Source organism: Pseudorca crassidens, chromosome 17 (assembly GCF_039906515.1).
Source record: "Pseudorca crassidens isolate mPseCra1 chromosome 17, mPseCra1.hap1, whole genome shotgun sequence".
In the NCBI taxonomy this organism is placed as follows: Eukaryota; Metazoa; Chordata; class Mammalia; order Artiodactyla; family Delphinidae; genus Pseudorca; species Pseudorca crassidens.
The window spans coordinates 40,343,279-40,361,421 of record NC_090312.1 but is presented as its reverse complement, the minus strand read 5'-3'; the positions used below and the strand labels follow the sequence as shown (position 1 = coordinate 40,361,421).

The 18,143-nt window shown below is 41.9% G+C and overlaps 1 protein-coding gene and 1 non-coding gene across 3 annotated transcripts in view; both read left to right on the top strand.

Moving 5' to 3' along the window:
- The first annotated feature begins 1,687 nt into the window (after window positions 1-1,687).
- The window catches only part of CPQ (carboxypeptidase Q), a 468,037-nt gene continuing 451,581 nt past the window's right edge, over window positions 1,688-18,143 (top strand). The window contains exon 1 of one of the 2 annotated variants that reach the window (XM_067711716.1): window positions 1,688-1,896. The gene's annotated coding sequence lies outside the window, so the exon portion shown is untranslated. The remainder of the gene's footprint in view (window positions 1,897-18,143) is intronic. The other variant, XM_067711715.1, reaches the window with a different exon arrangement.
- On the top strand, window positions 12,830-12,901 carry TRNAV-UAC (transfer RNA valine (anticodon UAC)). The gene has a single exon. It is a non-coding gene; the product is annotated as a tRNA-Val (tRNA).

The following is an 18,143-nucleotide window of genomic DNA, read 5'->3' as shown; positions in this document are numbered from 1 at the left end:
CTCACCTCAAGGTTGACGGTATAGGCCTGCTCAGGTCAGAGTGCTAACTCTGCACCTCACTAGCTTTGTGATTTGACTTCCCTAATCCTCAGTTTCTTGATCTGTAAAGTGGGAATAATAATAATACCTAACTCATACAGTTGATAAGAATTCACAGTTAATGCATGTAAAGTCTTGGCATAAAGTACCCAATAAATGTGAAGCCATTATTGTTATTATAACATTACGAATTGAACCTTGAGTGAGAAGAACTTTGATTGGCACTGAAGGAATAAAAGGCCCCAAAGTCAAAAGGCACTTTTAAGTATGGTCATCAGTGTGAATCTATGAACTGTTTTTACTGGCCTGGGATGAGATAAATATAGAAATTGAGAGTAAACACTTAGAAATTAAAAGAACACAAAAATAAATTGACAGTAATTTTATTTTTGTATGCCTGTTATATACCTGTAATGAAAATTGGGGCTTGTAGTTTTTTATGTCTTTTTTCACTTTTCTAGCAAGTTTTTAATTTATATTACAAGAATGACAGTCCATAACTTATCGGAAATAATAAAACTTGTCCTTTACCTCAGGTAGTTTGAGAAAAAAGTAATTCAATGGAGCTGGTTATAGCACCATAGAGATGATCCTGGAAAGGTGGGCCAGGGTCACATTGTGAGGAACTACTTTGAATGTCTGAGTTCACACTTTATTCGGTGGGCAACGGGGTTACTAAAGTTTAGAGAGATTGTTAACTGGGGGTCAAGTGTATGCAGGTAAATGGACATTACAAATTTTGTACTTTTTTAAGTTCCCAGTGAGCACGTGTTTTTTCTTTTAATTAAAAGGTTTTTGGTTTTTTTTTTTTTCCTGGTTAAAGAGGAGACCTGAATTGCTCCGTGTTTCACAAAGATAACTGTTTGTATTTGAGAAAAGTGTGGTTAAACAAAGGAATTCAAATTTATCAAAACAGAAAACATTGAAACTACGTGAGCACACGCTTTGTGACCAGGGATGCGAGTGACTCGTTGAGATAAGCTACACCGGGTAATCAGGTGAGTCTCCTTTCTTCTTGGGCACCCTCATATAATTAACGCATAAACCAAAGAGACAGAACTCTTTCTGATCTCCCAGTTCGGGTCCTCTTGTCCACCTTCCATCATCACCACCTCTCTTAACAATCCTGCCCGGCAGGATGGGACAATAACGGTTTAATAACCGCGTGTCCTATCCACGCTTACAAAGCATGGGGTTTCCAGACGCCCTTATGCAGGCGCAGAGACAGAAAAACACCTTTCACGCTTTCCTTTCAGCTCCACAACCCCTTCCTTCCCTACCTGCACGGCCACTCATGAAAGCACAGGACACCTCGGCCAAGCCCTTCGGCCCACCGGAGGTTACAGCTCTTGAAACCTCCGCCGGCCAGAGACCCGCGAGGGCCTGAGGGCGACGCTCGGGCGCTTTGGCCCCTAAATAAAGAAGCAAGGCCGCGGGGCCCAGGACCCAGGGTGGGGCACTGATTTTCTAACGGGAGCCAGAGCCAGAAGGTGAGGCACCAGCTGGTCGGCCCGCCGCCCTCAGGTCTCCCGAGGCGCAGCGAGGCCTGCGGGCGTGGTGGGGGCGGCGCCCCGCCGGGCCCTCCCGCCCGCGCCCAGCGTCCCGGGCCGCTGCGCCCCGCCTTCCCGCTCAGTGTGCAGCGGGCAGAACCGCAGATACCCGGCAGCGTGACCCTGGGCGCCGCCTCCGCCGCCGCCGCCGCCGCAGGCCGAACGGTCGACCAGGTTCGTGCGCCGCGGGCCGGGCCTTGCCCACGGCCTGCTGGGCCCGGCTCCTCCCGGCGGGCGGGCCTAGGCGTTGCCGGCACCGGTGTGGACTTCCCAAGTCACCCATTCGTGGGAGCGACTGACGGACAGGGTAGGGAGGCCACCGGGAGACGGGCAGGGCGTGCAGCTTCCGCGACAAGGGCCAAGCAATGGGGGGGGGGGGGGGCCGCGTGCGGCCGCCGGGATAGAGGGAGATGCTGTGCACGGAGAGCAGTGAGTCAGGCGTGATGTCTCCTTTTCTCTCTTGTCTCGGGGAGGGGAGGTGCCCCGCCCCAAGCCGCCCAGGAGCTTCCCTCGCCTGCATCTGGAACCAGCACCTAGTTCCCCTGAGCCTCCAGGTTGCTTTATCGGGTCTCCTTTGTGGTTCTTTTCGCCTTTTATCTTGTACTTTCATTTTCGGTGTGTACGTCTAGGCTCCACGTAGGCTCTTAAGTTACACGAGTGCAAAGCCCCTGTCGGACTTCTCAGGTACTCGGTAGTACTCAAGTGAGCAATTGAATGAATGAGTGAGTTCCTATGAGGGAGAACTGGTGAATTAATGAATGAGTACACATGAAGTAGAGCTGAATGAAGGAATACATGAATGGATATAAATACACACGACAAGGAGGCAGTGGAGACACGGGCTTACAACTCTTATCTTCTGGTAGTTTCCCAAAAGCTGTGTGAATGTGGCACTCTTGTAAATGGAGTCATTCTGACTGTGGCTACTTAAAAGTTCTATTCTATGCTGTTTCGAAAGAAAATAATCACCAGAAGCACCCCCTCATATTTCCACTCTAAGTAGATTCTCCTATATGCATTACTTAAAGCAAAGTATGCCTAGGCTTTTTTTTTTTCTTGAGTTTTGTTTTCTACTTTGGAGAATCATTGTCACTCTAATATTATTTAATGTATTTCTGAAAGATAAGGATGAATCTGAAGGTAGTACCACATGACTCTGCTTTTAGTAACTTGTTTGTAAAACCCGATGTCCCTTTGAATTCAGGATTGTGGAGGATCTTGTCTGTCTTCCTGAGACAAGTGCTGACTGGTTTGTGGGTGACCGTAGAAGGCTGAATATAGTTCAGAGAGGAAAAGAGAGACATTTATCGGTGTGCAGACACTTTGGAAGTGACATAGGTTGAGCCTGCTTTAATTCGATTGGTCACTGCATCACTTCTAGGTTTCCAGACCCAGGTTTCAGAAAAGCTGGATGACTTAGATGTGTTACTTGATCTCTTTAGGTCTCAGTTTCTTAATCTCCAAGATGCAGGAGGTTAGGTAGGGCCCCTTCTTGAGTCAGACTTCTAGGATTCTCTTTTATCGGTTAAAAGGTGAAATTGCAGGTGATTTCATGAAGCCTGCTCACTTCAGCTGCTCCTCTTGGGATTCTGTAGAATTTTGGCTCCACTGTTTTCTCTGCAAATTCCAACTCATTCCTCATCCTCTCCACATCTGCTACAAAAGGACCTGGGAGCTTGAGATGAGAATTATAGTCTCTGGGCTGGAGGGGAGAAAGAAGGGCAAGATTGTTTTGTGCATTGCCCCAGGTTCCTGGTCCTGGGTCTAACTTGTTTCCAATACAACCAGCCTGACAATGCCATATATTTTCAGTATATCTAGGGAGTTATATCACTATTAATTTGCCTGCATTTGAGATTAGTTATCATAGGTCACAACATTTTGGAAACGGAAGGACCTTAGAGATTTTTAAAAGGCACTTAAAAAGTCATTTTACGTATGTATTGGAGTATTTCTTGCATGCTACATTTCACAAACACAAAGTCCCAAACACGTTAAGTAAAGTAAAATTAATGTTACCTACTTCAGTTCTTTCAAGTCTATTGGGAGAAGTGAAGTCAAACATGGTGCTTGGTGAAAAAGACCAACTTTCTCTGATTCTTTTCTCAAAGATCCAATTATGGGGTCACATGTGGTTCCAGCATGGAATGTAACAGAGGTCATATTATGGGGCACTGACCACTCACCAAGCACTGTTATATTTAACCTTTTTACTTGTATTGCCCCATTTATTCCTCGCTATAAACCCAAGTGCTAGGTACAGTTGTAATCCCTATTCAACCTTCCTAAATGGAAACAGTGCTTGGGAAATGGGAAAGTCAGGCATTCAAAACACAGGTAGATGGAGGCAGGATTTCTGCCAGAAATATAGACAATCCCTGCTAGGAAAGCCTTGTAATGTTGTCAAATGTGGTCTCTGTGTGTGTTCCAGGTAGTATATTAAACTCTTGGGCATTGTGGGTAAGTAAATTTAGAATGGGAGCTCAGGGGTGGAATGATTAAGACTGAACTATAGAGAATTGTTTGTTTTATCATTTTGAAAATTATTGAGTTCCATTGGTACTCTAGACTCTGATATTTTGACCTAGATGCACATGCATCCTAATTTTAAACGTGTTCAGATTTAACAATCCAGGGAGTATAAAAAGGATGACATCAAAAGCTATGTGGGTGAGTGGCATCTAAGGGCTTCAAACTCTGAGTACTAAACAGTGTTGTTTCTTGGGCTAGTTGCTGCCTCCCAACCTAATGACAACTCCTAACGCAGACAGAGTACAATGCCTACCTCAGTGTAATGTAGGGGCAGAAATGTGAGACGAATTTCCAGCACGCTTATAATTAATTGACAAGTGCAAAAGCGGAAAAGAGAGGCCCGTAAAGTAACTGGGAAATTATTTTGTTTCTTCTTTGTCAGTCAAGTTTAGTCTCATAGAAGGCAGAGACCAATTGCGGCTGCTTGAAAAACAGAGAGCCAGTGCCAGTTTGACTTAGCTCAGGAGGCTGAAACTTTCTGCCCTGAAGGCCGGTGTGATGGAATAGACCTTCCCATTGCTCACAATATTATGAAAAAAAACATTAAAGCAACAATTTTTATTACTTGCCCTGGAGCTAGAGCTTTAAAATATACTTTCTTCTCCCCCTGCCCTCCCTAAGCCACTTAGGTTTTAAAAACAAACAACCCATTCATGTGTTTGCTACATCAGATTATTAGTCCTTTTCTTTATCCCTGGGCCCTGTTTCTTTAATGCAGCTAAGAAGGAGGACTGGTGTGCTTCTAGATCTATGGAATTTTTCTTTAGTTATTCTTTTACTCAGCGCATATTAATTTCAGTAAACATTTAATGAGTGCATACTGTGTGCCAGGTAGAGATGAATGAGATACCGAGTTTACGTAGGAAAGTGACCCATCCACAAATAATTGCAGCACAGGGTGATGTGGAAGTAGTGGCCACTCATTCTCCCAGGAGAGAGGTATGGTCAGAATTTAGGAAGACTTCGCAGAGCAGGTGAATTTTGAACTGGATTTCGAAGGCTGAAAGCCAAGAGGAGGGAGAAGGGTGTTTGTTCTAAGCACAGAGAACTACATGGGCAAAGAAATGGAGGCAGTCTGAGCGTGGCACTCCCAGGGGGAGACGGGTTGGGTGCGTCTGTAGTAAAGAGGTCTTGTGAGGTTGGGGCCAGAGAAGGAAGGTCCTTGAATGTCATGTTTTTCAGGGTTTATCACAGCCTAGATAATCTTTAAGAGTTTTTAAGCTGAATTTTTAAGCAGAGGAGTGCTATGATTGGATTTCCTTTAGAAAATAGCTCCAGCAATAGTATTTCAGAGGAACTAGAGAGGGAAAAGCCAAGGAGGCCAGAAGAAAGTGAGGATGATGTTGCTATAGTCCAAATGAAATAGGATAAGGGTGTAAACTAGTGTAAGTTGGAGAGATATTCAGAATATAGGGAAGGCAGGATTTAATGACTAGCTGCATATGGGAAATAAGGTTGAAAATAATTCTGAGGTTTTGGAATTGCTTACCTGGGTGGATGGAGATGCCACTAATGAGGGTAATGAACACCAGATGAGGAAGAGGTTCTGGCAGAAAGACAGTGAGACAACTTTGGAACATCCAGGGGAGATCCCTGGTGTACAGCCTTGACTGTAGCTGTACTGGGACGTCATATATAGCCAAGACTGGCCAAACTTTACGACAGGTCCACAGTCTAAAAAGACAGATCAGTTCAATAAAACACTTAAAAAGAAGGAAAAAAACCACATTAGACTTAACTAATGACCCTTATATTTCAGGTGAGATCTTTAGAACTCTAAATATTATGTAAGTTCTAGTGAAGGAACAAAGTTAGATACTCAGACAATGAGGGGTTATTATAAACCACCAAGAGAAACCAAAACAGAGCAACACAGACAGGAGTGGTTGAAAGGCACAAAGATGAGCAAATGGCAGGAGTGTAGCAGAGAGGACTGGTTGCTTAAAGCACAGGTATAGGCAGATTTGGAATACAGAGAGGAAATTTGAGCTGGCTCTTCCAAAGAACGTATTTCTTTAGTGGTAAGAATATCACAAGCTTTGCTTTCTCATCTTATTCACCTTGTCAGGGAGAGACAGATAGGTGATTGTTTCGAGGTGCTGTGCAGAGGGTTTGATCTTATTTTGCAGAGATGGTGTTGGGAGACTTTGAACTAAGGGAAGAATAACAAGTAGAGTGAGATAAAATGAAAAGGATAATGATTAGGAGGAATTTTCAGAACTTTTAACGAATTCTGTGAGAAACAGTTGCTAACAGAGAAAAAGTTAGATTGATGTAGTGTTCTCTTAGGGTCGTGGCATTAGACCTGCTTGGAAAAAAAGGGTATATTAGCATAGCACCTTATATTTAAAAATAATTTTTATATGAACCCTCAGAAGCATGTGCAGGCAGGCACTATTATCTTTCTTTTGTAAACTGAAAATCTGGGTATTAAGGAGGCTGTAGTTTGCCTCAGATCGCACAACTGGCAAGAACTCTAGGCCTTCTGAGTTTCAGCCCACTGCTCTGTCCATTGTATCGGAACCTTGCTTTGCCTTGGAACCTTGGCGTTTTACAATGAGTCCCCTCCACCTCCCACCATGTCCATCATGTAAAAGTAAGACTAAAGCAGATGATATTTGAAGGCCAACAGAGCCAAGATCTCTGGGGAGACAGGCAGTGGTGGAAAGGATCCTTAGCACCAACTCTGCTATGTGCAGTAGGGATGGTTATGAAGGGTTGTATATAGAGAATTGCTGTGGAAATCAAATAATACTTAAAATGTAATAGGAGAGTTTGCAATATAAAAAAATCTTAGGACTAAATCTTCCAAGAGGCAAATAACCTCTTTACAAAGTGAACTATTAATCATTCCTTAACATATTATCTGGATAAATCCAGACTTTCAATATGGGGTTTGCTTAAAGCAAGATACATCTGCAGTAAGCTATGTCTACATTGATCATATTATATGTGAAGACTTTTCCAAGTTGAGTATCGAGTAAGAAAATGGGGACCTGGACCTGGATCCCCTAATTATTTGAGGCCATTTACAGCACATGGAACGTAATGATTTTCAATTAAATCCATCTAGCTACCTTTGCTTCTTATGAAGCACCTACAGGTAGGACACTGGCCACAGCTCAGCTGGGAAATGGAGAGAAAAGCCCAGCACTGGCACTGCCCCTGGTGGGACCCACAAGAGACAGTCATCAGTGTAAATCCGTCAACATAGTGGGCCGGAGTGGGAAAACCAGAAACCTTTACGGACCTTGAGTTCCACATCATTATTAAAAAGAAACCAAGTGTAATTCAAAGCAAAGAGCATTATACCAGATCTAGAGTTGATAAAAGATAAAATCTATAAGGAAGACAGAATAGCTGTGACATTTTATGGGCCAGGCATTTAAACATATTTATCTTCGAAGAATATAAAGGAAATGGTCAGAAGTATGAGAAAATGACCAAAACAATTAAAAAAAATTAATTTTTATTAGAGTATAGTTGATTTACTATGTTGTGTTAGTTTCTGCTGTACAGCGAAGTGAATCAGTTATACATATACATGTATCCACTCTTTTTTAGATTCTTTTCCCATATAGGTCATTACAGAGTATTGAGTAGAGTTCCCTTTGCTATACAGTCGGTCCTTATTGGTTATCTCTTTTATATATAATAGTGTGTATATGTCAATCCCAGTCTCACAGTTTATCCCTTCCTCCCTTCCCCCTTGGTAACCATAGTTTGTTTGCTACATCTGTGACTCTCTTTCTGTTTGTAAATAAGTTCATTTGTAGCCTTTTTTTAGATTCCACATATAAACAATAACATATGATATTTGTCTTTCTCTGTCTGACTTGACCAAAACAATTTATAGGAGACTTTAAGATCTGTTGTTTATATGACAGATCAAGCAGACAAAAGCCAAATGGTAAGATTTGAATAATATAATTCATGAGGTTGAAGAATATAATTCATAAGGGTGAACAGGGATATAGAAAGTTTCAATAATATGGTATATTAAAGGTTTATCAAAAAATTCTTTATGTTATATATGAATATATATGTGTAAGATATATGATTATATATGTATATATATGGTCCCTTATTCACAGAAAATTCCTTTCTTCTTCAAGCATTTATGAAAGATTGTAAAAAACGTTTAACGAAGAATTCAGTGAATTCGAGAGGCCTGCTGGTCTTGTGCCTTGATCCTCTGGTTAGCCCATGTTTTCAATTAGCTTTGTAATTGATTGAAATGGTAAAGAGAAAACATCTTCTCTTTCACGATGCTGTCAAGTGGCTCATAGAATGAATCTTCCACCTTCATGTGTCCCTTTTGTTCCCAGAACATCGTTTTGAGGTTCTTTTACCATTATCAGAATACTTTGGATCTATGTTATCGGTGACTAATCTGAAGATGCATTTGTTACATTTGTTTAATGTTCTAAATCATTAATAGCGTGTGTGCTGTATCGCAAAATTTACCATCTGAAGCATCTGGCTGTTCTTTTATAGGGTTTTTCTTTTCATTAGCTTTTCTGAGATAAGCCTTACAGAAAACCAGGGGCCATAGGAAGACGAGGGAATGAACGGAGGATCCCAAACCCCAGTTTAGTTCTTTGGGAAGCAGAGGGCAAATCATTGAAGTCAGCACTCTTCAGACTTCATTCCACTACTTATTCAGCCTAAATTTTAGGGTTTACCACTTAAACTAACCATCACTAGCACCCTGTATTTGCTGTAGTTTAACAGTTAAGAAAATAGGATCGGAAGTCGGTTTCTTGGGTTCAGATTTCAGCTCTGTCACCAACACTTGTGTGACCTTGGACCAATTACATATCCTCTCTATGCCTCAATTTCTTCCTTTGTAAAATGGGAAAACTAATTATAACTGTCAGTGGTAGGCAGAATAATGTCCTCCCCCAAAGATGCCCATGCCCTAATCCCTGGAACCTGTGAATATGATAGGTTATGTGACAAAGGAGAATTAAGGCTGTGGATGGAATTAAGATTGCTCATTATCTGACTTGAAATCCATATCCTGGATTATGTGGTGGGCCTAATTAACAGTGGGAGAGGGGGGCAGAAGAGGATCAGAGAGTTAGGGTGATGTGACTATGGAAGAACGGCCAGAGAGATGCAATGTTGTCAGCTTTGAAGATGGAGGAAGGAGGCCATGAGACAAGGAATGTGGGTGGCCATTAGGATCTGAAAAAGGCAAAGATCCTTCCCTAGAGCCCCCGGAAGGAATGCAGCCCAGCCAACACTTTGATTTTACCTGGTGAGTCCAGTGCTGGATTTCTGACCTACAGAACTGTAAGATAATAACTTTGTATTGTTTAAGCCACCAATTTTGTGGTAATTTGTTACAGCAGCAATAGAAAACCAATGCATTATCCTCTAGGTTTGCTGTAGGGTTAAGAAATATAAACATTTAGGACAGGCCTGCTCAGTCAATATTAGCCACTATCATCATTAATTTTTTCATTGGTAGGTTCCCTCCTGTCTTTGCACCTTTGTAATAGCTGTTTTGTGATTACCTGAAATTGTTGGAAATCACCCTCCTCCTTCCCCAAGACTGTGTTTCTCACTCTCAAGGTAGGCCATACTCAGTCTCCAGCAATTTGTCAAAATTACTGTTTAGGTATTCCTAGACTTAATGGGTCCAGTGGCTTCTGCTCCAGATAAGCAGATCTGGGCTGTGACTCTCTGGATTTTCCTGTCTCTCTAGATCTTAGAGTGGTGGTTTGCTTTGCACTCTCACGTCTCTGCTCCAAGGAGAGTCATTGGTTTTCAGTTTGCTCATTTTATTTGTTGCTGTAAGGACAGGAGTGACGACGGAAGTGAGCTCAGTGCTCTCATTGCCATGTGGCTCTAAAGAGCTCCTCTGTTCTCAAGAGATCTCTAGCTCTACACTTGACGTTCTTCTGATTTCTGTTCTCTGGTTTTCAACTCATCAATTTCATTCCCAAATATGCTTTCTGGGTTTTCTGTTTTGGTTAATGGCATCTCAATCTATGAGATAGTAGGTAATGTGATGTATCTGAAATATAGGGCACAAAACAGGATCAAATCTGGGAGGTTAGCCTTAACTCTTCCCTTTCCTCATCTTCCCACATTATTAAGTTACCACATGCTGTTGTGCCTACCTGTGATAGCACCTGAAATTTTCTGTTTTTTTTTTTATCCCCCCATCCTTTCTATCACGACTCTAGTCACATCCGTTATTGTCTCTTGCCTTGGCCAGGCAGAATTTTTTAAATTACTTCGTCTTCCACACTGCTTCAAGAGTTGGATCATAGACTGAATCATATTACTTCCCTTCTTAAAAGACCTACATTTTGAGAAATTGTCTGCGGAATAAAGTCTAAACTCCTAATAAAGTCTAAACTCCTAATATGGCATTAAAATGTATTTCTCGGTACGTTCCTGGTGCATTCACTTACTGTATTCGTTCGCTAGGCCTGACAAAACAAAATACCATAGAGTGGGTGGCTTAGACAGTAGAAATGTATTTTTTCACAGTTCTAGAGGCTGGACGTCCAAGATCAAGGTGTCAGCAGGTTTGATTTCTTCTGAGGCTTCTCTCCTTGGCTTGCAGATGTCCATCTTCTTGCTGTTTCCTCACATGGTCATTTTCTTTCTGTTCGTGTGCATCCCTGGTGTCTCTGTGTGTCCAAATGTCCTCTTCTTATAAGGACCTCAGTCAGATTGTATTAGCCCCACCCCCCGTGCCCTCATTTTAACTTAATTACCTCTTTAAAGTCCTTACCTCCTAATATAGTCACATTCTGCGGTACTGGGTAGTAGAGCTTAAACATATGAACTGTGGTGGGGCACAATTCAGCCCATAACACCTACTAGATCCCTCCATGTATTCTAGATGTGTGTATCAGATCACATCATGAGTGCACATCACGACCTGGGAAGATTTGAAAAATACTGATTCCTGGCCCCCACCTAACCCTGTGGGTTCTGAATCACTATGTCTGAAATGGGACTGGGAATACACTTCTTGTATGCATGTGTATGTTTAAATTTCTCCCTAGTGCTTTATAATACTTCAGCTTTTTATACGCCAGAATTTTTTTTTTTAAATCATTTCTGGGGAACATATTATAAATGTTCACATCTTTGCTCATGGTTGTTCTTTAAATACCCTTCCCACCATACAACTATGCAAATTCATCTATCCTGCAAGGCTGAGCTGGAATATCATCTTCTCCGTTATTGCTTCCTTGTTCTCTCCTGTGATAATCCTGCAATACTTTATCATTACAGTTGACCCTTGAACAACTTGGGGGTTGGGGCACCAACCCCACAGCAGTCGGCAATCCGAGAGTAACTTTACAGTGAGCCCCACCTATCTGTGGTTCTGCATCCTCAGATTCAGCTAACCTTCGATCCTGTAGTACCTGCAGTATTGATTGAAAAAAATCCACATATAAGTGGACAGACACAGTTCATACCCGTGTTGGTCAGGGGTCAACTGTACTTTATTGTTAGTACCTGAGAATCTGTTTCCTTTTGTCTCTGTATCGCAGTCATTTGCCTTCCTCTTTCACTGGCTTCCTAAGGCCTAGGACGACATATTCTTTATCTCTGTATATCTGAAACAGTTGCAGTTGTTCTGAGCATAACAGGTAGTCAATCAATGTCTGTAGTATGAATAAATGAATGAACTCATTAATAAATGCTAATAATTTTCTTATGACTGTTTATCCAATGGAGACCATTGGATAAAACAAATAAGCTTATCCAATGTAAAACTAGTGGCAAATTTTTATTCTTGAATTGAGCATCCTTAACATGATACATGAACAGTAGTCTTCATGTGTTATTTCCAATTTAGGACTTTAAACATGTAAAATTTTTTCTTGAAGAAGGTATTTGATAATACGAAGAGGATATAGCGAAGGCATCATAACAATTTGTGATAATGACAATATTTTTTTGCTTTGCATTTTCAAGGCAGAGTGTGGATGGTTCAGTTCTTAAAGATGAACGGATTCCCTAGTGTCCAGTTGTGGTGTATCCTTGTTTATCCTCCCGATCAAGAACTGCTGCCTTCTAGGGGGTATGTTAAGGTGGAATTGTCTATTCGCTGAGCTAATAATAAGCTGTGTTTTCCTGGGTCAGTGAATAACAGAAACAGTTCTCGAAATAATTACATCAGCTGAGACCCAACTTCCAGGCAGGGATCAAGAGTCTGACTTTTCCTTTGTGTTAGTTTTCCCCAAACTACTAAAATTTCTAGAGATGGAGTAATTGCCTCTCAAATAATTTCTCCAAAGCCTTTTCTGAACCAGAGCAGGCAGTGACAGAGATTGGCAGGGAAAGGACTGATGTCTGCTCATGAGGGGAAGAATGACGCTGCCTTGAAAACACAAATGAGCCTTTGGATGTGGAAATTGACAAGGCTCAGAGAGCCCTGAAACATCTTTAGAAACCAAGCCCAGCGGAATAATGGGAGGCTGTGTTCTGGCTTGGCATGGGAGCCTGTCTGGCACAGACTACACTGTAAACAACTCAAACATTTCAAACATTTGCATCTGCATACATGACATTAGATTCTGAAAATGTCCAATTAAACACTTCCTCAGCTGACCTGGTGTCAGCCCGGCCTTTCTGATGGGGAAGGAGTTTCAGCTGATACTGTTGTATGCTCTTCCTTTCTGGACCCAATCTTGTCCTTCTTGTTCAGACACAATTCTTCTTAAGGGAATTCCCTGGTGGCCCAGTGGTTAGGACTCAGTGCTTACACTGCCGTGGCCCAGGTTCGATCCCTGGTTGGGGAACTAAGGTGCGCAAGCCACGTGGCATGGCCGTGTGTGGCTGAACCACACTGACTCCATTTTGTCATCTCCATCTTAGGTCCACAGCCCTCCCCCGTCCCCCTTCTGTGTGACTCAGCGTTAGCTTAACTTACAAGGTTATGTTCCCCATCAACTTTTACCCTTGTCTTCATCTGATGTGGAAACTGGAAGAATGCCTTATGCTGACACAGATGGTTAATGGTCCTGAGATCCCTGGGGGAGGGGAAAATCCCCGGTCCCCGTCGGTGTGGTCATGCTTCTCACTTGGTAGTCAGATTCCGTGTTTAGCTCTGGCCCCTTTAGATCCCCCGATACCCCTTTCTATGGTGCAAAGTGCAGCTGCGAATGCCTCTGGATCATCCCGTCGGCCTGATCCTTCCTGCCTGTGTGTACGTTACCCACGACAAACTTCATAATTGCACTTTATGGAATTGCCTGCTTTGTTTTTCTGTCTCAAAGTTCCTTGTCAGTTTGGAGGATATTATTCAGTATCTCTGCCTCCCAATAATTGGTACAGTATGGAGAGAGAATTTGGCTTTGGAAAGGAGGGCGAGCACTTCTTTCACTGGGACGTGAGCTGAGAAGAGCGGTATAGATAAAGGGATAGAAGGGTTACGAGTTGAGGACAAAGAAAGCCAAGTCATCTCATGGTCATAATATCGTATTCTCAGGTATGTAGAAGAGGAGAGCTTTTGCTGAGCATGAGGGGAGTAGGGGTTGAATCTGGGGCTTAAGGAGAGTGGAAAAACTTTGTAGCAGCTGCTGTGGGGAATTTGATAGGGGTCAGTTGAAGATAAATATAAGGGTTGCTGAGCAATGCAAGGGACCCAGCTGAGATCAGACAGCCTTTAGTTCATATGGAGATATTTGGCATGATTAAGTAAATGTTGATGATGGTGTTATGCAGCACGTACAGAGAAAGTTCAAAATTAGTTTTGAAGAATTGGCAACTTGGGTGAGGAGGAAAAGCAAAGGTATTCTAAGGGGCTAATGAAAGCATTGTTGGAATCATTAATTACCAATTGAGGTTTTGAACCAAGATTAATCTGCAATGGTGAGTTGGGTGGATAGAAGTACAGTCAGACTGGAGACGAGGAAGTGTCTTAGTTCTGACTGCTGTAACAAAGCGCCGTAGACTGGGTGGCTTATGCACAGCAGAAGTTTACTTCTCACAGTCTGGAGGCTAGAAATCTGAGTTCAAGGCAGCAGCATGGTCAGGTTCTGCTGAGGACCCTCTTCTGGGTTGCAAACTGCCACTTTCTCATAGTGTCCTCACATGGCAAAAGAAGAAGGTGCCCTTTTATAAGGGCACTAATTCTGTTCATGAGGGCTCTACCCTCATGACCTAATTACCTATCAAAGGTCCCACCTCCTAATACCATCACATTATGGTTAGGATTCCAACATATGCATTTTAGGGGGACACATTCAGTCTATTGCAGGAGGCTCTTCACTTAGCCAGTGTCAATCTAGCTGCTTCTCTGTGCCACACATGTGCTGAGTGGTGGGGATACAAGGATGAAGAAAACACAGTTCACTTTAAAAGCTCAAAAGCATTTATTGAGCTTTTAGTGTATACTGGGTGGAAAGACATTGATCTTTCCCTTGAAAAGCTTTAAGACTAGTGAGATAGTCTGGATAATTTTGATTCAGATTGTGGTAAACTTTGAAGGGGGTAAGCAGAGGGTGCTAGAAAGTTGTAGAAGAGGACATTCAACACAACCTGTGGGAAGAGGAACCAGGTCATCCTGCTAAGTATCCTCCTACTCCCCAGGATCACCCCCCTACCCCCAGTTATTTGAACATTATATAGAGAGAATGGTGTGTACATGGCACAAGGGTGAATGTCTGAATCTAAATTCAAGTCACTTCATGTTCCTCCTCTGCATTTCATTAGAGACATTTTGTGGCTTAAATGAGAAAGTGCTTGTTTGAAAAATCTTTGTAAACTGTAATGTTCAGATGATGGTGGTTTCTTTATTTCTCTTTCTATGCTGTATGAATTCTAAGTCTTTTCCAAACTCTAATTTTCAGCCTTATCTCCTCTTTTAAAGTGAATTCCTCTCTATCCCCACGCTTAGCCCACATTTGGTTCTATCTTTCTCTACTGTTCCTAAACCTAAAATGCCCTTCTCTTTTCTCTCCTGGCAACTAAATCTTAACCATTTTTTTTAAAGGCCTGACTGAAGTCCTGCCTCTTTTATGAAGTCCTTCTTAATTATTCAGGTCACCTATATTCTCTTTTTTTTCTTATACTTCATTTTTCACTACTGATTATTTACTCTTTAATTTTTGCTTATCTTTCAGTCTCCACAATGTATTTTATACTTCTGAGGGCAGGAATCCTGACTTTCACTATCTTTATACCATGCATAGTTCTGGTCATATAGGTTTAAATAAATAGTTGGTAGTTAATTACTTGTTAATTGGGAAAAAGTGCTAACCTGCAATAATTGCACTTTGGATATGCTTAGTGAGCTTCTCTTTTCCCCAGAGGAAGAAATAATTGTGGATTGATTAGACTGACAGATGTGGAAACAATTTAGTCCAATTTAACAAACCCTTATTGAATTCTGGAACACATGGCAAGTGCTCAATAAACGTTCATTTTTTCACTTATTCAGTCAACAAATATTTATTGAGTATCCACTATATGCCCCACACTGCGTGAGTTATTGTAATACATGTAACCTATTAGACATTCAGACATTGAGAATCAAAACATAACTATGACATGGTTCTCATCCTTTTCTTTAATAAATTTATTTATTTATTTATTTTTGGCTGCGTTGGGTCTTTGTTGCTGCTTGCGGGCTTTCTCTAGTTGCAGCAAGTGGGGGCTACTGTTTGTTGCTGTGCACGGGCTTTTTATTGTGGTGGCTTCTCTTGTTGCGGAGCATGGGCTCTAGGTATGTGGGCTTCAGTAGTTGTGGCTCGTGGGCTCTAGAGCACAGGCTCAGTAATTGTGGCGCTCAGGCTTAGTTGCTCCATGGCATGTGGGATCTTCCCGGACCAGGGGTTGAACCCATGTCCCCTACACTGGCAGGTGGATTCTTAGCCACTGCGCCACTAGGGAAGTCCACGTGGTCCACATCCTTAATTTGCTTTGCTTAAATGACCAACGATGACATCATTGGTTGATTATAAGGCATTATAGAAAAGTAAATAGTATGCTGTGGACATACAAAGAAAGGAGCAATTCATTCTGACCTGATAGTTCAGGAAAGGATTCACAGAGGAGATAACATTCAGGAAAAAAATGAAGTGGGCAGGGAAGTAGCTTTGACACTCTTGTTCGCTTTGTTACAATTTTGTAATTTACATAGTGTGTTGTTAAAAATTAAGATGCTGGAGAGTTTCCACTTCTGGGAAGATGGGGTAGATGTACTTTTTCCTATTTATCCTGCTAAGTACAACTAAAAAAATCTAAAAACCTATGTCTGTCTGTCTATCTATCTATCCATCTACCTACCTACCTACCTACCCACCTACCTACCTACTCAAACATAATAAGACTCTGAAAGGTGGAAAGAAGGTAGACCAGCTAGGGACATTGGGACCCGAGTTCCTTGGGTTTTCTTTTTGTGTCATATATCTCAGACGTGGAGCTGAAAAAGCTGGCAACTTGGAAATACCAATGAGTACAGACAAAAAACAAACAAACAAAAAAACCCAACAAAAGCTGGCTCTCTCTAGGCAAAGGACCAGGAAAGGGAGGGTCTAGCAAGACAGAAGATTTTTAGAAAGTAATCACTCTATTCCAGTCAAACATTACAGAAAAATATGTAGCCCACTGTGTGACCCATGTCAACAAAGACTGATTGGATAGCTTAGACTTCTACCCATCTATCCACTCAAAAAAGACTGAGTGGATAGCTTAGGCAGGGTATCCCAACATGCCTCCTGGGTGGTGTCACAGAAGACCAAGCAGGGAGTCAGGACTTTCATACCCACCAGCCACTAATGAGCCTCCCCACCCCCAGCCCCACCTGTAGAGTAAGTAGAGACCATGTGGGGAGCGGGGACTATGACCCATTTGGCAACAATGTACCCCTCCACTTACCTGCTGGCATGGTGTCAGAGGGGATATCCTGGAGAGTCAGTACTTTCACCATTGTCAGCAGTAGTGAGACCATCTCACTACATAGTTAGTGAAGACCACGTGGGGTATCTGAAACTCCAGTCCTCCTTCAGAATTTATAAGGAGACCCCACTCTTTGAGTGTCTGTGGAGGCCAAGTGGGGAACCTGCACTGCTACCTCCACTGACAGTGTTGCAGCAGCAACATCTCCTACCCACTTCCTCCACTGCAGTGGTATCAGAAGAAACCAGCTAAAATAGGAGGTTTCAAAAAGATCCGGAGTCTCATAATGCAACAATGTCTGTGTTTCAGTTGAAAATCACTTGTCATTAACAAAAGAGCCAGGGAGATCTCAAACTGCATGAAAAAAGAAAATCAATAGATGCCAATACCAAGATGACAGAAATTTTAGAACTATCTGACAAGGACTTTAACACAGCCAGACAACAATGCTTTAATGAACAATTACAAACATGCTTGAAACAGATGAAAAAATAGAAAGCCTCAGGGAAAAATAGAAAGTCTCAGTAAAGAAATAGAAGATATAAAGAAAAATCTAATGGAAATTTTATATATGAAAAATACTATAAGCAAAATAAAAATCTCAATGAATGGCCTCAATGCAGAACAGAGGCGACAGAAGAAGGAATCAGTAAAATGGATGATAGAGCAATAGAAATTGCCCAATCTGACCAACAGGGAAAAAACAGACTGGAAAATAAAAGGAACAGAGCCTCAGGAGGCCATTGTACTATAAGAAAGATAGTACAACATTCTATTCTAACATTCAGCATTCTATTCTAACATTCTAACATTCATGCTGTCAGTGTTTCAGGAGAGGAGAAAGAAATCAGAGTTGAAAAAAACCCTCAAAGAAATAATGGCTGCAAACTTACCAAATTTGATAAGAGACATAAACCTAGAGATTCAAGAAGCTGAGCAAACTTCCAACAGAATAAACTCTACTGGATCTCTGCCAACACACAGCATAATTAAACTTCTGAAAACTAAAGACAAAGAAAAGAACCTTGAAAGCAGCCAGAGCAAAATGACACCTTACCCTTAGGGGAAAAATAATTAGAATGAGAGTATATTTCTCACTAGAGACTATGGAGGTCAGAAGATGATGGCACAGTATTTTCT